Raw genomic sequence first — 21,354 nt, forward strand, 5'->3', positions numbered from 1 at the left:
TCACTATGCGAGGCAAGGTGGGCCTCGCTATGCGAAGCATTGACTTCGACTGGGCGTGGCCGAGGCACCTTCACGTGGCCCAAGCGTGAGGCGCTGGGCGTTGCCGAGATGACCTCTACTAGACCCTAGCGCGAGGCACTTGATGTCTCGTGTGATGGTCTTGCAATGCGTGTGGGCCTTACGGGAGTTTGGAGTTAATTACTTGGGACTTTTTACCGGTGTGGAATTCTTGTCTCTCATTTGGTATGAAGTGACTTTGTGAGGCCTAGGGCCTTGCAAATATGTGGCCTCTTCGTGGCACGTGATGACCTTCTGACTTTATCGCGTACTTGGCGCCTTCAGTGCCCCTTAGCTGCTCACTTCAATAAGGGACGAGAAACTTTTTTTTCTTGGTGGATTTTTGGTATCCACAAGTATAATTTAACCAAATTATTAATTAATCAAGTATAAGGAGATTATAATCTAACATAGTTTTTGAATATATGGATTTGTTACTCACACCATTTTGGCATATAAATTTGGCATTAATTGATCATTGCAAAGATTTTTTTTCACCATATTCATGCCATTTTAGTCCGTAGTGATTGGAAAAGAATTACTTAGTACACTTAATTTTGCTAAAAAATTACATTATTAAAGACGGACAAAGTTTTTGTCCATCTTTACGATTTTAAGAATTTTTTTTACATTTTTGTATGTTTTTCGTCTTTTGTGTTATTTGAGTTTATGTATAGTTATTTTCATACTATTTTTTAGTTTTTAAGTTTATGTATACTTGTTATGTTGTTGTTGATGTCTAATTGGTGTTTATTGTTTTCAAATATATTTTGAATTTTGTTTAAAAAAATGTGTTAGTATGCAATGGGTTGACTTCAAGTTGTTGTTCAATTGTTATTTTTTTTAGTTGTTTTCTAATGTGTTAGTTTGAGGTGGGTTATTGTCTAATTGTTGTTTTTTAATATTGTATTACTTACGATACCAATGTAATACTGATTGATTATTTTTTCATAAAAAAAACTTGATTTTTAGATCATTTTATTAAAAGTGTATTAAATAAATTTATTTAAAAGTTACTATGTAGAATACTAAAAGTAAATTTTGCTAATAGGTTGTACGGTAACTTGTTATACTTTATTGTAATTTATTAGTTTTTAAAAGCTTGAAAATAACCCAAAAGTATCTTAAATAATAAGACATTATAATATAATCTAAAAATGACTATTTAATATCTTAAGATAACAAATTTTTCTACAAATAAGTTTGATAGGTAACCAAAGTGTATATGAAATAATATAGTCTAAAAATGAAACTTTTCATAAACAAAAAAGAGTAACCAATCGGTATCCTATCAACATCGTAAGTAACTAAAATATTACTTTTAAAAACCCTGAAAAATGTAAACTTTGGGATTGCGTGAACTTTTCTTTTTTCAGGTATATTATTTTTGAAATCCGGTATTTTTTTATGACGTGGCAAGACTTTTGTAAATAAAAAGTTGTAGGTAACTTTTGTAATTTTTTTATGTTGGGATATTTGTGACAAAAGTACCCAAAGTTTTGGGTTTGTACGCGGTATAGACCCAATCTATTTTTTTCGCGGGGAAAGTACCCAATGTTAGTAAAACAATTATTTTGTCCATCTTAGTCCATTACACTCCGTTAAGTGCTGACTGGACCAACACGTGTCAATTCGTGATTGGTCCAGCTTATAAATATTTTAAAATTAATTTTTTTAGATTTTAGAATAGAAAATGAATTAAAAATACATTTATTTAAATATTAGGAATTAAAATAATATAAATATATTGAATAAAACTTGGAATACTAGGAAAAAAAACTTGAAAATTTTAAAATTTATTTAACAAAAAATAAACAAAACTAAAATCAAAACAAAAAAAAACCCCTTCATCTTCATCTTCATCTTCCTCAACTCTTTTTTCTTAATCACCATTGATTAGTGCTCAAAAATGCAAATTCATTAGTTTTAAAGTGCAAAATAAATTAAGTTTTAATTAATATTTTCATGAATTTATTGTAATATTTGTTTTAATTGAAAATATTAATTTTTGATTTAATTTATGTTTAATTTTCTGGAAATAATTTGCATTTGGACAATAATAAAAAGAGAGAAGAAAGAAATAGTTAAATTGACAAAAAGAGAAGAGAAAATGGTATTCTTGAGATTAAAGCCCAACTAAAGGAGAAGCCCAAGCCCAATTTCCTCCCCCAGCCACTAAAGCCGAGCTGAGCCTGGAGTCGAGTCGCCGAGCCTGCAAGCTGCCTGATGCTGCCAACCTGCCAGCCACTCGCCTCGCGCCACCTGTCAGCTGCCCTTCAATCTCTCAGCATCTGAAGCCCAACATGCCCAATCCGAAGCTTCAACTCTCCAGTAGGCCCAATTCGGGTCTTCTCCTTCTCCTCCTCTCCCATTAGCGCCAACCCCCTCCAGCAAAAGCCCAACAGGCCTAGCGGCCCAATGCGCCCAGCAGCTTGCCTCCTTCAGCCGTCCACGTGTCGCCTCCTCATTGGCTGGGAGTGGGTCAAAACCCTCTTGTACCATCAGCCACCTTCAACCCATATTTTGTGAGTATTGGGCTTTGCAAAATTGCCATTTTGAGCTTTAAAGCTCATCTTTTTTGGTGTCTTTGAAAAAGAGCATATTGACCATGCCCCAAAATAACTAGGATAATATTTACAATAAGATTTGATTTTTCAAAATCATATTTTATTATTAATATTTCAGATTTATTTTGTAAACCCCAATTGTTGTTTAATTTCTTTTTAGTCCTTTTTTTTCTCTATAAATAAGGACTCTTTCTTCACACTATGTATGTAATTTTAAAGTAAAGAAACTATAGCAAAATTTCTACTTACTTTCTTCTTAGAATTTTGTGAGAATCATGAGCATAATGGCCTAATCTTCCTAGGAAGGTTAGGGATGATTCCATATGCTAGTAATATTATTTTGCTACTTTGATTTACTATGTTTTTAATGTAAATTTTTTGAGTTATTTATGTTCTTTCATCTCCATCTTTATTTTGTTATCTTTATTTACTTATGCTAATAGTATATAGGATTAGTCATGCTCTTTCTATGTACTTCTAATTAGTAAAAGTAATATTGATACCTAATTTTATGTCTAATCTTCTATTGCATTATTGCCTTTGGGTATTTTGTCATTTTTAGATTTTTCATAAGATTAACATTGTGTTTTTAAAGTAAAGAACTTTATAACTCAAATGAACTTTAGTTAGAAAAGAATATGGACTTTAATGTTAGATTTTCCAAGTAAATATTGGGATGTGAACTATTTACTTGTGTATTTTTGTAAATCAAGTAACCAAGTAACTAAACAAGCATATGGATGATTCTTGAAACCTTTTCTTTTCTCAAACTCTTGATTACATCTTACCTTTATTTCACTTATCTCATTTTATCACTTTATCAAAAAGACAATACCAAAACCTCAAACCTCTTTTCATTTACAATTTTATTTATTTCTTGTTACTAACTTTTTGTGTTATTTTCTACTAATCTTTTTATTTTAGGTTACCTCATTGTGGATCGACCGCCCGATCTTACTACAACTACCGCTTAGTGGTAGTCACATTTTGGGCGTTAAACAAATTTTGGCGCCGTTGTCGGGGAGGTAATTTTCAAAGGTTTAGTGAAATTTTTACAAAAATATTAGTAGCTTTATTTGTGTTTTTGTTAGAATTAATATTATGTTAGTATAGTTTTTTTTATTTACTAATTTTTAATTAATTAGATTATTATTATAACAAAAATAAAAAGAAAAAAAAATATCATAAACAAAAAAAAATCTTTATTTATATATATATTTTTCTTTTACTCTTTTCTTTTTCTGGCAACGAAAAAATATATAAATATTCATATATATACATATCTATAAAATAAAAGTAAATAAAAAAACCAAAAAAAAAATATATTTATTCTTATTTCTATTTTTTTTTTCTTTTTTTCCAATTTCCTCTCTTTTGATTTAAAAAGAAAAAACCATATATATATATTTATATAATTATCTTTTTTTTTAGCTAATTCTTACTCCATTTTTCTTTCTTAATTTCTATTCTATTTTTTTTTTAGTTTAATACATATTTGAAAAAAAAAAAGATTAAGCTTGCTATTCTATCTTCACTTTAATTTTCTTTTCTTGATTTTATTCTTGTGTTGTTTATTTTGTTGCTTAGTTTAGGATTTTCCTGTTTCTTTGCCTTAGTTTTCCTTAGAATTTCGCTTTTTCTTTTAAAAAAAACAACATAAAATTGCATAAAATTGTTCATAAAATTTCAATCATAAAACGCTTAGTATTGGGAACAATTGTGTAATATTACAAATGCTAGAAACTGATATTGCTCTGTCTAGAAAGATTGGTTGTTAAATAAGGTTTGTGATAGTGTTACCCTCTACACTTACCTGGGAACCTCGGGGAGTTCTGTCTAGGCGAGTGTGGGTCTAAAGCGGTACCTTGGCAACCTTCCTAATTGGCCTGGGAACATTTCGAGCATCTACCTTTGCATTATTACATTGTTTAACTTATTACTAAAAGAAAACCAAGCTTGTTCTGTCAAAATAAGCAATTCCACTATGATTAAAGGTTGTTTGGTCGAAAAGGTTGACTTGTGATCCACCATACTTACTCAGTAACCTCAGGGAGTTCTAGTAAGGTGTTGGAGATCACCCCAAAACCTCCAAATCTACTTGGGAACAAGTTTAACAAAAATAAAAAATAAATAAAAAAAAAGAAAAGAAAATAAAAAAATAATAAATCTAATTCCGAATTCCGAGAGTGGATGAATCATCACGAAACTTCTAGTGACACTTCTTCCAATTCATCCACCACTCCTTCTGGAACTCCTTCCACCAATCCTGCTTCTCCACAAACTTTCGCTGATAATAATCTATTCGCAATGGCTCACAATGATGAAATCTAACCAAGAAGTCTCAATGACTACCTCAATCCTGCTCGCACTTCCACGCCTTCATGCATTATCTTCCCTCCTAATATGCCCGCATTAGACTTTAAACCTGGCATGATTCAACTCTTGTCCACATTTCATGGAATGGAAAATGAAAGCCCATACGTGCATATCAGAGAATTCGAGGAGGTAGTAGCCACATTCTATAACCGAGCCAAAAATGATGATGTTGTGCGACTGAAGTTTTTACCTTTCTCCTTGAAGGACAAAGCCAAAAGCTGGTTGTACTCTCTAAGACCTAGGTCGATTGGAACATGGGAGGAGATGACCAAATCCTTCTTTCTGAAACACTTTCTCAGCCATAAGACCAACAGTCTAAAACGACAGATTTCCACATTTTCCCAAAAGGACAATGAAACGTTCTATCAAGTCTGGGAAAGATTCAAAGATCTGTTAAATCAATGCCCGCACCATGGCTATGAGAACTGGCATTTGGTCAGTTACTTCTATGAAGGCCTCACGAGTCGTGAGTGCCAATTTTTAGAAATGCTATGCAATGGTGAATTCCTCGAAAAAGAGCCAGACGATGCTCTTGAATATCTTGAAGAAACCGCAAAAAAGTCTCACACCTGGACTGGTCCAAGTGCTACTGACAGCAGCAACTGACACAAACCATCTGGGATCTATCAACTTTGAGAAGAGGATAGTGTTAAGGCCCAACTCGAAGCTTTGAAAAAGCAGTTTGAGGTCTTAATGACGAAGAATAGCCAAAAATCGCACATGATCGCTCAAGCGGAACTGCAAGATCCTTCCCTTGTTTGTGGAGGGACGGAGCACTTAGCTAAGGACTGCTTAGCTTTGAATGAAACGAGGGGGGTTTATGAGGAGCAATGCAATGCCTTAGGGGCATATAACAAGCCATTCTCCCATACGTACAACCTTGGTTGGAGAAACTGTTAGGAAAATATGTATTTTGCCTCAATGGAAATAATAATAAATTACAACTCTATGCAATATATTACAAATAAATAATGATTGATTAAAAAGAGTTACAACTCTATAACTGAAAATTACAAATAAACAAAGAAAATGAAGAAAATGATGAAGAAGAAGAGAATAGTAAAATACAACTCTAAGCAAAATGTTACAAATAAAGTAAAGTGTTTTAAACAAAAGAAAAGAAAAGATTACAACTCTTGAACAAGAAATACAAGTAAATAGAGAAGAACAATATAAAGATGAAACACAATAGAATGAAAGTAAGGAACAAGAAACAAAAGATGAACAACTCTCACTCACACTACCAAAGTGAAGAGTGTTGGGGATCTCCAACTTGAACAAGGTTTGAAACCTTTATCCAAAAGCTTATTTCCCCCTGACTCAAGCACTAAGGGATCTCTCACAGATTATAGGAAATGCTTTATGGAATTATCAAGCCTCAAGGTGTTTCTAGCCAAGTGCTCTAATGGATAGAAATGTTGTGTCTTACAAGTGAGCTATAGGCTCCTATTTATAGAGTTTAGAGACACCCTATGAATTTCAAATTCCACCAACCCCCATGGCTGTTACCAATATTTAATTGGATTAATATGGAATTAAAAATGAGATTTGAGAGTTATTTGGTTTTTTGAGTTGTTCAACAAAGATTGAAAAAACTGAAAAAATGGTCAGTTTTTAGCCTGTGGCCGCGGCCATAGACATTAGTGGCCGCGACCACTAGCCTCTGTCCCACAGGCCCCGGCCATCAACATTCAGTGGCCGCGGCCACCGACTATTTTCAGCACTAAAAAATGTGCTGTTTTTCCAAACGGTTCCAAACCCTCCCAAATGATTTTGTAACTCCCAAAACACATTATTGGGGTTAAAATCATATCTTTAACTGCCATATCACATATGGCTTTATGAAATTCATCTCAATATTGTGTAACAACAAATTTACATAATAAAGGGTAATATTTGGAAGTTACAAATTTGTAACACCAAATATGTTACATTATTTGAATATATCTCATATATCTAAATATTGTAACTCTCTATTATATGTTACAATATGTGACACTCTTTGTCACATTTATTTAATCTGAAACATTATATTATAATATAATATAATATAATATTACATTATATTATAAAATAATATAACATTCCCCCACTAGATTAAATAGTTATCTATTGTAATACTTATTTAATCAATCATTATATTTTAAAATATAACATATCCCCCACTTGATTAAATAAGAACTCTCTCTTATAAGAGTCATTGCATTAGTGCATAAAGCAAAGTGTTTTTCAACTTGAACTTTACTATAGTGTAATTATCACAAAATTTGTCGAAAATTTGGTTGCACAAGGCATTGAACCATCTTTTCATGATAACAAATCGGTGATAACACACACACCTTTGCGATGTTCACTTGAGACCTCTATGTCTCGCTTTGCACCGTTAATGGCCATGTGCACTTTCCATTCATGGACTTTCTTGAGAATACTCCCAATTCTCATGAGAGGCGGCACCTCCCCTAGGTCCATATAGGTAGAATTCTTACAGTATTTTGTTACCAAAAATACTTGTCTTTACAAGACTTAATTCTATTAAAAAACCTTTCGGTTTTAACCCTCAACTTGGTAACACACAAGTACTCAATATCTCAGATGGGACTTATTTGAGTACAACTAATATTCACTTGATTGACTTGTTGTTACCTATTGCACCTAACACTAGTTGAATAACTAGTGTTAAGATAGGTTACCATCAATCGTGAATCTCTTTAGGGAGTTTGAGTCTCATCCCTCGAGAAGATGCAGCCACTAAATCCCTCGTTAGTGGCTTAGTGAAAGGATCTGCTAGATTTTCACTTGTTCTCACATAGGATATTGAGATGACTCCTCTTTGAATCAATTCTCTTACATATCCATGTCTTAGACTAATGTGTATAGACTTCCCATTATACACTCCACTGTATGTTGTAGCCAATGTAGCTTGGCTATCAAAATGTATCGATATAGTAGATAAATTCTCTTTGATTAGGGGAATCTCTATCAACAGATCCCTTAACCATTCGGCCTCTTTGCTGGTAGCAGCTAGAGCTATGAACTCTGCTTCCATAGTGGAATGAGATATACAGGTTTGTTTCTTGGAACCCCAAGAAATTGCACCTCCACTAAGTGTAAATACCCAACCAGTTGTCCCCAAGATTGGATATCCAACTTGCATTTGTATATCCTTCTAATATCGAAGGAAATTTGGAGTAGTGAAGGCTTAGTCCTTTGGTTTTCTTGAGATAACCTAGGACTCTTCCAATTGCCTTCCAGTGATCCACACTTGGATTATTTGTAAACCTACTAAGTTTACTTACCGCAAATGCTATATCAGGTGTAGTACACTAGGCAGTGTACATTAGACTCCCTATAGCACTAGCGTACTCTAATTGAGCCACCGCTCTTCCTTCATTCTTCTCTAGTTTTACACTATGATCGAATGGAGTATTGGCATCTTTAACCTTGAGATGGTTAAATTTGTTCAATACTTTCTCAACATAATGGGCTTGCCCTAACGCAAAACCCCCACTATGTTTCTTTACTTTGATACCGAGTATGGTATCAACTTCTCCAAGATCTTTCATCTTGAAGGTTGATGATAGAAACCTCTTCATTTCTTCTATCCCTTCCATGCTATTACTTAGAATAAGCATGTCATCCACATATAAGCAAACAATGATCACATATCCCTTACAAGTTTTGGAATACAAACACTTGTCTCCATTGTTATGTCTAAACCCATTAGACATGATGGTTGATCAAATTTCTCATGCCATTGCTTAGGAGCTTGTTTCAATCCATATAAGGATTTTACAAGTCTACAAACTTTATGTTCATATTTTTGTAGGACAAACCCTTCGGGTTGTTCCATATAGACCTCCTTATTGAGGTCACCATTAAGGAATGTCGTTTTGACATCCATTTGATGAACATACATGTTGTGTATAGAAGCTAAAGCGAACAAAATTCTTATAGAAGTTGTTCTTGCAACAGGCGCATAGGTATCAAAATAATCGATACCCTCTTTTTGCCTAAACCCTTTGGCTACTAATCTAGCTTTAAAGGTTTGGATAGTGCTGTCAGTATGGTATTTTCTCATAAATACCCACTTACACCCAATTGGCTTAGATCCCGGTGGGAGGTCTACCAATTCCCAAGTGTTATTGGAAAGAATAGAATCCATCTCATCATTGATGGCTTCTTTCCAAAATGCACTATCTCTCGATTGCATAGCTTCTCTATAAGTCTTAGGATCATCCTCAACGAGAAGTACAATAGGAATTTTCCTAATGACACCGCATTTTCTTTGGAAGTCTCTCCATTAGACCCCTCCACAAGTTTATCTCTACATATCGATTCCTCTTCGATTCGAATATGCTTTTGGATCTCCTCCAAAGAATAATCCTCATTTTTATGAAGGATTCTTTTCCTATAGCTTTTCCAAGTTGGTGGTAATTTAGCCACTATAGCACCAACTTGAAAGGCCTCGGGAAGCTCAATCTTTAACACTTTAAATTTGTTAACAATTATTTTCAATTCATGAATTTAAGAAAGAATAGGTTTATCACCAAAAAAATTTGAAATCGAAGTATTGAGATATCAAAAACTTTTTGGTACCTTACTTTTCCGCCTTAAACTTTTTCTCAAGTGCATCCCATATCTCCTTGGCTGATTTGGTCTCGGTGTAGATGTCATAGAGCCTATCGGATAGGGCATTAAGGATATGACCCCTACAAAGAAGGTGGTCCTCTTCTCTCTTCCTTCTTTTCTCCACCTCCTCTGGAGTGTCTTTATCGGATGGCTTGGCTAGAGGTGCCAAGGATGACTCAAGGATGTAGGCTATCTTGAGTGTTGTCAAAAGAAATTTTACCTTGTCTTGCCACCTAGTAAAATTGGATCCATCAAACCTATCCAACCTCTCTAGGTCTTGGTTCATGATCTTGATGGTCTCACCTTCCATTGAAACAAACAAAGGATAAACTTTTGGATAAGCTTTTGAATGTTAGGAAAATATGTATTTTGCCTCAATGGAAATAATAATAAATTACAACTCTATGCAATATATTACAAATAAATAATGATTGATTAAAAAGAGTTACAACTCTATAACTGAAAATTACAAATAAACAAAGAAAATGAAGAAAATGATGAAGAAGAAGAGAATAGTAAAATACAACTCTAAGCAAAAGGTTACAAATAAAGTAAAGTGTTTGAAACAAAAGAAAAGAAAAGATTACAACTCTTGAACAAGAAATACAAGTAAATAGAGAAGAACAATATAAAGATGAAAAGCAATAGAATGAAAGTAAGGAACAAGAAACAAAAGATGAACAACTCTCACTCACACTACCAAAGTGAAGAGTGTTGGGGATCACCAACTTGAACAAGGTTTGAAACCTTTATCCAAAAGCTTATTTCCCCCTAACTCAAGCACTAAGGGATCTCTCACAGATTATAGGAAATACTTTCTGGAATTATCAAGCCTCAAGGTGTTTCTAGCCAAGTGCTCTAATGGATAGAAATGTTGTGTCTTACAAGTGAGCTATAGGCTCCTATTTATAGAGTTTAGAGACACCCTTTGAATTTCAAATTTCACCAACCCATATGGCTGTTACCAATGTTTAATTGGATTAATATGGAATTAAAAATGAGATTTGAGAGTTATTTGGGTTTTTTGAGCCGTTCAACAAAGATTGAAAAAACTGAAAAATGGTCAGTTTTTAGCCTGTGGCTGCAGCCAGAGACATTTGTGGCCGCGGCCACTAGCCTCTGTCCCACAGGCCGCGCCCATCAACATTCAGTGGCCATGGCCACCGACCATTTTCAGCACTAAAAAATGTGCTGTTTTTCCAAACGGTTCCAAACCTTCCCAAATGATTTTGTAACTCCCAAAACACATTATTGGGGTTAAAATCATATCTCTAACAACTATATCACATATGGATTTATGAAATTCATCTCAATATTGTGTAACAACAAATTTACACAATAAATGGTAATATTTGGAAGTTACAAATTTGTAACACCAAATATGTTACATTATTTGGATATATCTCATATATCTAAATATTGTAACTTTTTATTATATGTTACAATATGTAACACTCTTTGTCACATTTATTTAATCTAAAATATTATTTTATAATATAATGTAATCTTGATAATCTTGATGAACTCCTCCTTCTATCTGACAACGAAAGTTCCATTTCTATTGAGTCTACTCTTGCAATATCAGATTGCATAGACTCATGCAATAGAAGGACTTAGTTTTGGCAACCTCACTTTGAAGAGCTACCTCGCGAGAGGGCACAGCCGAAAACTTCAGCCGAAGAGGTTCTAATTGTTCAATTGACCCAACTTCTTGAGGGTTTGAAACTTGCCTTCTTGGGAGACGGTGAAACCTTTCTAGTTATCATCTCGTCCAACCTTCAAAATTCTCAAGAATTGCAGTTACTCGAGCTAATGCGAACGTATAAATCTGTGATAGGTTGGACCCTTGCTGATATCAAAGGTATTAGCCCTTTAATTTGCTCCCATCAAATCAATCTGGAGGACGAGGTTATCCCTCGAAGAGACCCTCAGAGGTGACTGAATCCCACAATGAAGGAAGTTGTAAAAAATGAAGTTTTGAAATTGCTAGACGCTGGTATTATTTACCCCGTAGCTGATAGCAAGTGGGTCAGTCCAACTCAAGTCGTGCCCAAGAAATCTGGTGTCATCGTTATCCAAAACGTAAAAGGGGTCCTTGTCCCCACAAAAATGGTGACGGGGTGGCGCATGTGCATTGATTATAGAAAATTAAATGTCGCCTCCCGCAAAGATCATTTTCCACTCCCATTCATTGATCAAATCCTTGAACGTGTAGCTGGTCATCCTTTCTATTGCTTTCTTGATGGCTATTCTGGCTATTATCCAATTGAGATTGCATTAGAGGATCAAGATAAGACCACTTTCACTTGTCCCTTTGGCACTTTTGCTTTCCCGTGTATGCCATTTGGCTTGTGTAATCCACCAGATACTTTCCAAAGATGCATGATGAGCATCTTTAGTGACATGATAGAAAAATCAATGGAAGTATTCATGGATGACCTAACCGTTTTCGGAAACTCCTTTGAGACTTATCTTCTTCATCTTGAAGCTGTTTTAAAATGATGCATCGAGAAAGGACTTGTCCTCAATTGGGAGAAATGCCATTTCATGGTATCTTCTGGCATAGTCTTAGGCCACATTGTTTCTGAAAAAGGAATTGAGGTTGATCAATCCAAAGTCGACCTTATCTCCAATCTGCCGACTCCTAAGACTGTCAAAGACGTTAGGTCATTTCTTGGTCATGCTGGTTTCTATAGGAGGGTAATACAAATTTTTTCAATGATTTCCCATCCGCTAAGCAACCTCATAGCCAAAGATGCCACTTTTGAATGGACACCTAAGTGTGAGGAATCATTCCGAACGCTTGTCAATTCACTCACTTCCGCTCCAATCATTCAGTCACCTGATTGGAGTCTTCCTTTCGAGATCATGTGTGACGCCAGCAACTTTACTGTGGGAGTTATGCTAGGACAACGAAGGGAGGGGAAACCCTTTGTTGTCTATTATGCAAGCCGAACTCTCAATAGTGCTCAAATGAACTATTCCACTACTGAAAAAGAGTTGCTTGTCGTTGTCTTTGCTCTTGACAAATTCTGCTCTTATTTGATTGGATCACCTATTACGATCTTCATAGATCAAACCGCCCGTAAGTATATCCTTTCCAAAAAGGATGCTAAGGCGTGATAAATATGGTGGATCCTTCTCCTACAAGAATTTGACATAACGATCAAAGACAAGAAAGGTGTTGAAAATGTCGTCGCGGACCACTTGTCCCGACTTGAATTTAGCAATCCCGCTGACGATCCACCTATTCATGATGATTTCCCCAAAGAACAATTGCTTTCTATTGCTAAGTTGTCGTGGTATGCTCACATTGTAAACTACTTAGTAACAGGTGAACTCCCATCTGAATGGAGTTCACAAGACAAACGCAAATTTCTGGTCGAGGTGCACAATTTCTTTTTGGATGACCCATACTTATTCAAGTATTGCCTTGACCAAATCATGCGAAGATGCATACACGAAGATGAGGTGTCTTGTGAGCTGAATTTTTCCCACAATGATGCTTGTGGTGGTCACTTCTCTGTGAAGAAAACCGCTGCAAAAATCTTATAATGCGGTCTTTACTGGCTCACTTTATTCAAAGACGCCAATGATTTCTGTCGTTCTTGTGTAAGGTGCCAAAAGTTAGGATCCTTATCCCGTCGGCACATGATGCCCTTGAACCCAACTCTTGTTATCAAAATATTTGATTGTTGGGGGATAGACTTTATGGGAGCATTTCCACCTTCTTTTGGCTACCTTTACATTCTCCTCGCTGTGGATTATGTTTCCAAATGGGTCGAGGATGTACCATGTCGAACCAATGATAACGCTACAGTTGTCAAATTCTTGAAAGAAAATGTGATATCAAGGTTCGGTACCCCTCGCGCTATCATCAGTGATTAAGGCACTCATTTTTGCAACTGATCCTTTGAGGCTCTTATGCGCAAGTACGATGTACTTCATAAAGTTGCAAATGCCTATCATCCATAGACTAATGGTCAAGCTGAGTTAACCAATAGGGAGATAAAACACATTCTAGAAAAGACGGTAAATCCCGACCGCAAAGATTGGTCTACACGTCTTCTAGACCCTCTTTGGGCTTACCGCACTGCTTTCAAGTCCCCTCTTGGGATGTCTCCCTATCGGCTTGTCTTTGGAAAAGCCTGTCATTTACCTGTCGAGCTCGAGCATAAAGCGTATTGGGCTATCAAAGCCCTAAACTTTAATCTAAATGCCACAGGTATCAATCGCAAACTCCAGTTGTCCGAAATTGAGGAGTTGAGAAACGATGCATATGACAATTCCAGGATTTATAAAGAAAAATTGAAAATTTCCCACGATAAAAAAATCCTGTGAAAACACTTTGAGCCAAATCAGAAAGTGCATTTGTATGATTCTCGCTTGCACTTGCATCCCGGTAAACTGCGATCACGATGGACTGGTCCATTTGTAGTGAAGCAAGTATTTCCCAACGGTTCGGTGGAGGTCGATGACCCAACCGATGGGAGAATTTTTCACGTCAATGGCCAAAGACTGAAGCATTACATTGAGAGTGTGAGCCGTGTTGAAGAAGTCCTTCTTAAGGACCCAATTTATACACTTTGAAGTTCTAAATGGTTTGTTGTTGTTCTTTTTATTTTTATTTTTCATTATCTTTATTTTTTTGTCTTTCTTTTATTTTTGTATGCTTTTCGTTTTTGTATTTTGTTTTGGGGTATTGTTACCAGGCTATTTTTGCTCTCACCTCATGGTCATGGTCATCATCCAGGTGTTCTCTTTCCTTATCTTTTTCATTGATTATTCATTTTGACATTGAGGACACTGTCTGATTTTTGGTTGGGGGTGGTAAGCATGCATTGGCTTTCATTTGGAAAATCATATTGTTACGTCATTAGCATTCATTTGGAAAACATTATTGTCTTGTTGATTTTTTTTAAGTCAAATTTTCTCAAAATTATCCAAGCATGAGTATAACTTGTTGGTTTGAGTCAGTTTTTACTATGTTTAGCTACTAAGAAGTGGTTTTCAGAGTTTTTTTGTGCACTTTTCAAACATGTGATAAATTGGTTGTCAATACAAATAGTTGAGAGAAATTTCAAGTTTAAAGCTTTTCATTTCTTGGTGAGTTGTGAGAGTTGAGAAAACAACTTTTTGAACTTTTATTGATCATTTGAGTTGGTAAAGTCTCATCTTTGGAATTTAAAACATGACATTTACTAGAGGGATGTTTTCATATAAGAATGAGTCTTTGTAATAAATTTTAAATTTGTGTTCCATTTAGTGTATTTTATTTGTCTTTTTTTTTCTTTTCATTTTTGGGTTGTCTCTTGTCAAAAAGAAGAGAAAAGAATGATGAAAAGAAACAAAAGAAAAAGAAAAAATAATAATAGATAAATGAAAAAAAAAGAGAACAAGAGCAACACTTCCTTCTATTATTTTGTAGTTGTTGAAAAAAATATATTTCTATTACAATTATTTTGTGTAATTGTATTAAAAAAAAATTTATTATCATTATAGTTCATTTTCTTATTTATCGTTTCTAGTTAGTTGTCATTCTGTTCTTTGAGTTTTCTCATGTAAATCCCAAAGGTTGTTTGTCATTTGAATTCCAATAAGTTGATTTGCATATCTTGTGATCAATACTTGTTCAAATTGCTTGTCCTAAAAAGTTTATCTTTTCTCATTTGAGCGTAAATTGTTACATTTCCAACTCCAAGAGTGTAATCATTCCCATACAAATACTTTCAATGCCCGTGAGGAATTTGGAGTTGAGATCTTTATACTTTTAAGATTTCTCGATACTATTTGTGTTAAGACTTGTGATAAAAAGAATATGGTTTGGTGCACACATACACAATTATGAAATCGCAACTATAGTAGCTTAGATAGTAATTTCCGACTTCTTGCTGATACTTTGAAAATGCTTAACTGATTTTGCTTGGTTTGACTTGATTATTCAACTTGATAATTTTCTTTTTCACTTGAATTGCTAGGGACTAGCAATAAGCTAGTTGGGGGTTGCGATTAGTGCTCAAAAATGCAAATTCATTAGTTTTAAAGTGTAAAATAAATTAAGTTTTAATTAATATTTTCATGAATTTATTGTAATATTTGTTTTAATTGAAAATATTAATTTTAGATTTAATTTATGTTTAATTTTCAGGAAATAATTTTCATTTGGACAATAATAAAAAGAGAGAAGAAAGAAATAGTTAAAATTGACAAAAAGAGAAGAGAAAATGGTATTATTGAGATTAAAGCCCAACTAAAGGAGAAGCCCAAGCCTAATTTCCTCCCCAGCAACTGAAGCGGAGCCGAGCCTGGAGCCGCTGAGCCTGGAGCCGAGCCACCAAGCCTGCAAGTCGCCTAACGCTGCCAGCCTGCCAACCACTCGCCTCGCGCCATCTGTATGCTCCCCAGCACCTTGCATCAACTCTCCAGCAACATCCAACGGCGCCAAAATTTGTTTAACGCCCAAAATGTGACTACCACTAAGTGGTAGTTGCAGTAAGATCGGGCAGCCAATCCACAAGGAGGTAACCTAAAATAAAAAGATTAGTAGAAAATGACACAAAAAGTTAGTAATAAGATATAAATAAAATTGTAAATGAAAAGAGGTTTGAGGTTTTGGTATTGTCTTTTTGATAAAGTGATAAAATGAGATAAGTGAAATAAAGGTAAGATGTAATCAAGAGTTTGAGAAAAGGAAAGGTTTCAAGAATCATCCATATGCTTGTTTAGTTACTTGGTTACTTGATTTACAAAAATACACAAGTAAATAGTTCACATCCCAACATTTACTTAGAAAATATAACATTAAAGTCCATATTTGTAGAGTCTAAGAACTTTACTTAGCTAAGATAGATAGTAGTATGATAGTATTTATAGCATTATCTTTGTTACTATGGATTTTTGGTTCAGACCGGGAATTATTTGGACACTCATAGTAGTACTTATAGATTTTCTAAGTTTAATCTATAGTTTAAGAATATTAAGTATAACCTAAGGTTTGATTAAAGTGACTGATATTAAGGATTATATTTATTATATTATAAGGTTTAGACATCAACCAATAAGATTTTAAACACATGTTATGAATGGTGATTAAGGATTAAGTATTTTTGGGGATTAAATCTAATAAGGAGTAAAGTTTGAATGTTATAGGGTCAGTCAGCAGCTTTGAGTACGTTGAGGGCTTAGTCAAGGCTGTTTACTCCATTCAAACTTAGCTAAAAATGTGTAATTTCGTGTTTAAATATTCAGCGTGTGCCGATATATCGCAGCACGTAGATACGGAAAACACGAAACGATGCATGGTCGCCTCGGGCATACTGGCCCAGGCGATATATCGCCTACAGGGGGCGATATATCGCCTCCTCCAGCATAAATTCAAATACTTTTGAATTCTTTTCCTTTCAGCCATTCAAACTCCTCCATAAGTCCAGCATCTTTTGAACGAGTCTTCAGCCTCTGCTGAACGATTATTCAAATGATTTTCATCTAAAAAGCCATTATTTTTATTCAAGTAAAATCAAGATACTTTCTTTCCCAAACTCTATAAATAGGACCTAGTACCCAGCCATTATTCACCTTTTGCTCTAAGTTCAGAAGCTGCTAGTGTTAAGTGAGTGTGAGAGTGTAAACACCTGGTTTGGGAAAAACTATAAGCTTAAACATCATAAGCTTATCAAACACTTTGGGAAGTAAGTTCTATAGTATTTCGGTGGAGGTGTAGATTGGTCTTTCAAGTCTTTGAGGTAACCAAAACTATAGTTCCTTTCAGTATTATGTTATTTTCTTTCTCATAGTCTTCTACTCAATCTCTAACCTTAATCTTCATTTTGGTTAGGGAATCTAAGTTCTTGAGCACATAAGTTCGGTAAGCATGTTTCTCAAATGGTTTAGTCTTTCCATCTCTTTCATTTCATCTCCTTTCTTTAGACTCACTCTTTCTTATGGTTTTAGGAGTGTTCCAAAAAGTCTCAACTCAGTCCATTATATCCCGGTAACTTTGGTAAGGAAAATAGGCTAGAATCAATATGTTATGTTCTTATGTTATCTATATGTTTTATGTTATTAATGTGTTATGATATGTATGTATGTTTGTAGGCTTGGGCATATGACCCATATGACTAACAAGACCCCAAATGGATTATGGGCATATGACCTACTTAGCTAGTAGGACCCCACTAATTCCATGGGCATATGCTTGTTTAGTCTATGGGACCCCAAGTAATAATGGCCATTATAATAAGTGTATGTTATATGTATTATGTTAAGTCTTTATGTTTCTTATGAAATTATGTATATGATTAAGTGTTAGATTTTTCCTTGCTGGGCATTAGGCTCATTCCTTTCTGTTTATGTGCAGGAAATAAGCTTTAGAGGTGGAAAGATTCGTGACGCTTAGAGGATGTGTATCGATGGTGAATGGAGTCAAGGGGCCGAGCGTTATTCGATTCGAGGATGTAGTCTTGTTTATGTTTTTATGGTTTTAAATGTATTTTCCGCATTTTCTATGTAACTCTTTTTACTTTAAGTTATTTTTTTTTGTTTTAAAGACAATGGGTACCCATATCCTACTTATTTTATGAAAGTAAACTTTGTTTCTACAAGTTTCTGATAAATTATGGTATTTTCGCAAAAATGTAAGTTTTATGTATAGTTTCGTTAATGGTCCAAAAAGTTTAGAGTAGTGGGTCATTACAGTTGGTATCAGAGAAACGGTTCTTTTGCATGAAGTTCTCCTCGATACACACGCTCAAAGCTCCGAATCGGACCGCCAAGTAAGTGTTTAAGTTACTAGTTATGTTACTTATGTGTATAGCTAACACCTTTAGTGTTTATGTTTTCAGTTAAGAATGAACGAAGCTTTAAGCAATGAGGATATCCGAGCCATTAAGGCTTTAAAAGGAATAAGGGAGCCAAGGAACACCGTAGGAGCACTAGAAAGGATCACTCAAAGATTGATCTTGTTCCACAAAGAGATAGGTCACCTTCAAGAGTCTAAACAAATCATGATGAGAGCTGCAGAACAATATGTCCTAGTAATTAGGCTTTTAAAAGATTTTCCTTAAGCAATTTTAACTTTAGAAGAAATATGGGAGAATGTAAATAATGATGATGACTTACAAGCAGCCCTAAGATATTATTCTCTCATACTTAAGTTCACCTATGATTTAGAGTTTCAATTCACTAATGAGCAATAACATAGGATCTTCTTGAATCTTCCCCGAGGAAATTTTGAGGCCCAAGACAACGATGATTATAAGGAGATAGATGATAATATGCTAGATGAAGGATCAGATGTAGAAGATCCCGATTTTTAGAATAGCTAGTTTTTCATTGTTTGTTTTGTTTAAATTTTTATTTTATGATTGTAATAAGTGAAAATTATTTTTCCAAATTAATTTCATGTTATTTTATCATCATGTATGAGTTTGATTTTATTTTCGCAATCATAATAAGTAATAAATAAAATGAATAATGACTAAGTTCAGTGAAGGTGGATACAAATCAATGAACCAAGTTTCCTTATTGAGAGTTAGGGGGCCTTAGTAGTGGGAACGATTTTACTGATCCCAGCCCTCCCTCAATATGGTTAACTTTGGAACAAAGATAAGTTTCGAACTTGAGAATTAAGTCATATAGGATGATTAGAAACACACTTAGAAAATAAAGATGACTTGTTTTTCTAAGTATAGAAACCCACTCTAATAATAAATAAAGACCTATATAATTTTTCATAAGAAGTCATAAAAAATAGGTCCGAGATATGTTTGTTTTAGAATAAGTTTTTGCCTTAGAGCCTATTAGGGTAAGTTCTAACAAGTTCTCGACTGTTAGAACTTTTGGTGAAGATGTCGCTACGAAGATCTGCACGCACCAATAGAAACACCTCCAACATTGTTCCAACGACCAATGATGCCCTCCAGTTCGCAGAAGAGGAGTGCGTGCTACTACTAGCCACAACGCGCCGACACCGTCAGCTGAAAACACCGCGGAAATCGCTAGACGGCGACAAAAAGTCAAGGAACTCTTGCAGCAACAACGTCAACAGGCGCAGACTCAGCCTCAGCCTCCGCCGCAACCGTAGCCGCAGCTACAACAAATGGCCCTAGCACCCCAACAAGTTGGTCCATATGGGGGATGGCCAGTGACGAACCACGCGCCACATCCAGTACCGAATATGGAGTCAGTGTATGAAAGGTTCCGCAAGCAGCACGCTCCAAACTTCGAAGGGACTATAGACCCCTTTGAGGCAGAAGAGTGGCTAAGGAATGTGAAGCCAATTCTTACGCACATGAATCTTAGTAATGCAGACCGCATATCCTGCGTCTCGTCATTACTCAAGAAGGATGCCAAAATATGGTGGGACTTAGTTCACCTGACTAACGATGTCACCACCATAATATGGACAAGATTTGTGGAGCCGTTCCACAAGAAGTATTACACCTCAGCAGTCATCGCTAATGATAGAAGAATATGCTCGTCAGTTCAACAGATTAGTCAAGTTTGCACCAGAGTTGGTCCCAACCGACTTTACGAGGTTGACCAAGTTCGTCAGAGGACTTAGACCAAAGATGGAATTAGGGGTTAAGTTAGCAAACCTGGGAACCACTACCTATGCCAATGTTCTAGAAACGGCAATCGAAGTAGAAAGGATTCTGATGAATGTTAGTGAGGAGAAGAAGGATTAAACGATGGTTCCAGACCAAAGTCTTTGCATTGACCCAAGGAGGAACCCGTGCTAGTAACAAGGATTTACAGGTCAGATCCTATCCTCGATAGTATATGTTCTAGTATTGCTTGATTGGTAGCTGTATACTCGTAGATCTCGTTAGGAATGATAGAAAAACTAGACAAACCTAGTGAAAGATTTAGAACTAGGTTTGTAACCGAGTTGCCTTCGAGCAAAGTAGTTCTATCATCACGAATAGTACGAGGCGTACCGATCAAGATTGAGGACATAGAACTAGAAGGAGACCTGATAGAGCTAGTGATCAAGGACTTCGACGTAATACTAGGCATGGATCGGCTAGCACGGCATGGCGCAACGATCGACAGCAAACGCAAGAAGGTGATGTTCGAGACTCCTGACGGCCAGAAACTGTGCTTCATGGGACAAGCTTCAGGACTACGCACACCGTTAGTGTCACCTCTCAAAGCTCAGAGAATGATGGAGAAAGGATTCCAAGCGTTCTTAGCCAGCATCACGAATGTGGAGAAGGAGACGTCACTTAAAGTTAGAGATGTTCGAGTTATACAAGAATTTCCAGAAGTTTTTCCCGATGACTTGCCAGGATTGCCGCCAAATCAAGAAATAGACTTCACGATAGAATTAGTACCGGGCACCGAGCCTATCTCTAAGGCACCATACCCGATGGCACCTACGAAACTCAAGGAGTTAAAGACGCAGCTACAAGAACTCCTAGACTTGGGTTTCATTAGGCCAAGCCATTCACCATGGGGAGCTCCGGTACTATTCGTGAAGAAGAAGGACGGAAGTATGCGCATGTGCATAGACTACCGTGAGCTGAATAAAGTAACAATTAAGAACAAATACCCGCTACCTCAGATTGATGATTTGTTTGATCAACTCCGAGGCGCGACGGTATTCTCAAAGATCGATCTACGATCCGGGTATCACCAGCTCAAGGAAAAAGAAGAAGATATTCCTAAGACAACCTTTAGGACTCGTTATGGACATTACGAGTTCTTGGTTATGTCTTTTGGTCTT

General features: G+C 35.6%; 1 non-coding gene across 1 annotated transcript; it reads right to left on the bottom strand.

Annotated features, from left to right (window-relative positions):
• Positions 1-5,312: 5,312 nt before the first annotated feature.
• LOC133802850 (small nucleolar RNA R71) lies at positions 5,313-5,419 on the bottom strand. Its single transcript, XR_009877596.1, has one exon. It is a non-coding gene; the product is annotated as a small nucleolar RNA R71 (small nucleolar RNA).
• Between the last annotated feature and the right edge of the window lie 15,935 nt (positions 5,420-21,354).

The sequence above is a fragment of the Humulus lupulus genome, chromosome 9, assembly GCF_963169125.1.
Source record: "Humulus lupulus chromosome 9, drHumLupu1.1, whole genome shotgun sequence".
Taxonomy (NCBI): Eukaryota; Viridiplantae; Streptophyta; class Magnoliopsida; order Rosales; family Cannabaceae; genus Humulus; species Humulus lupulus.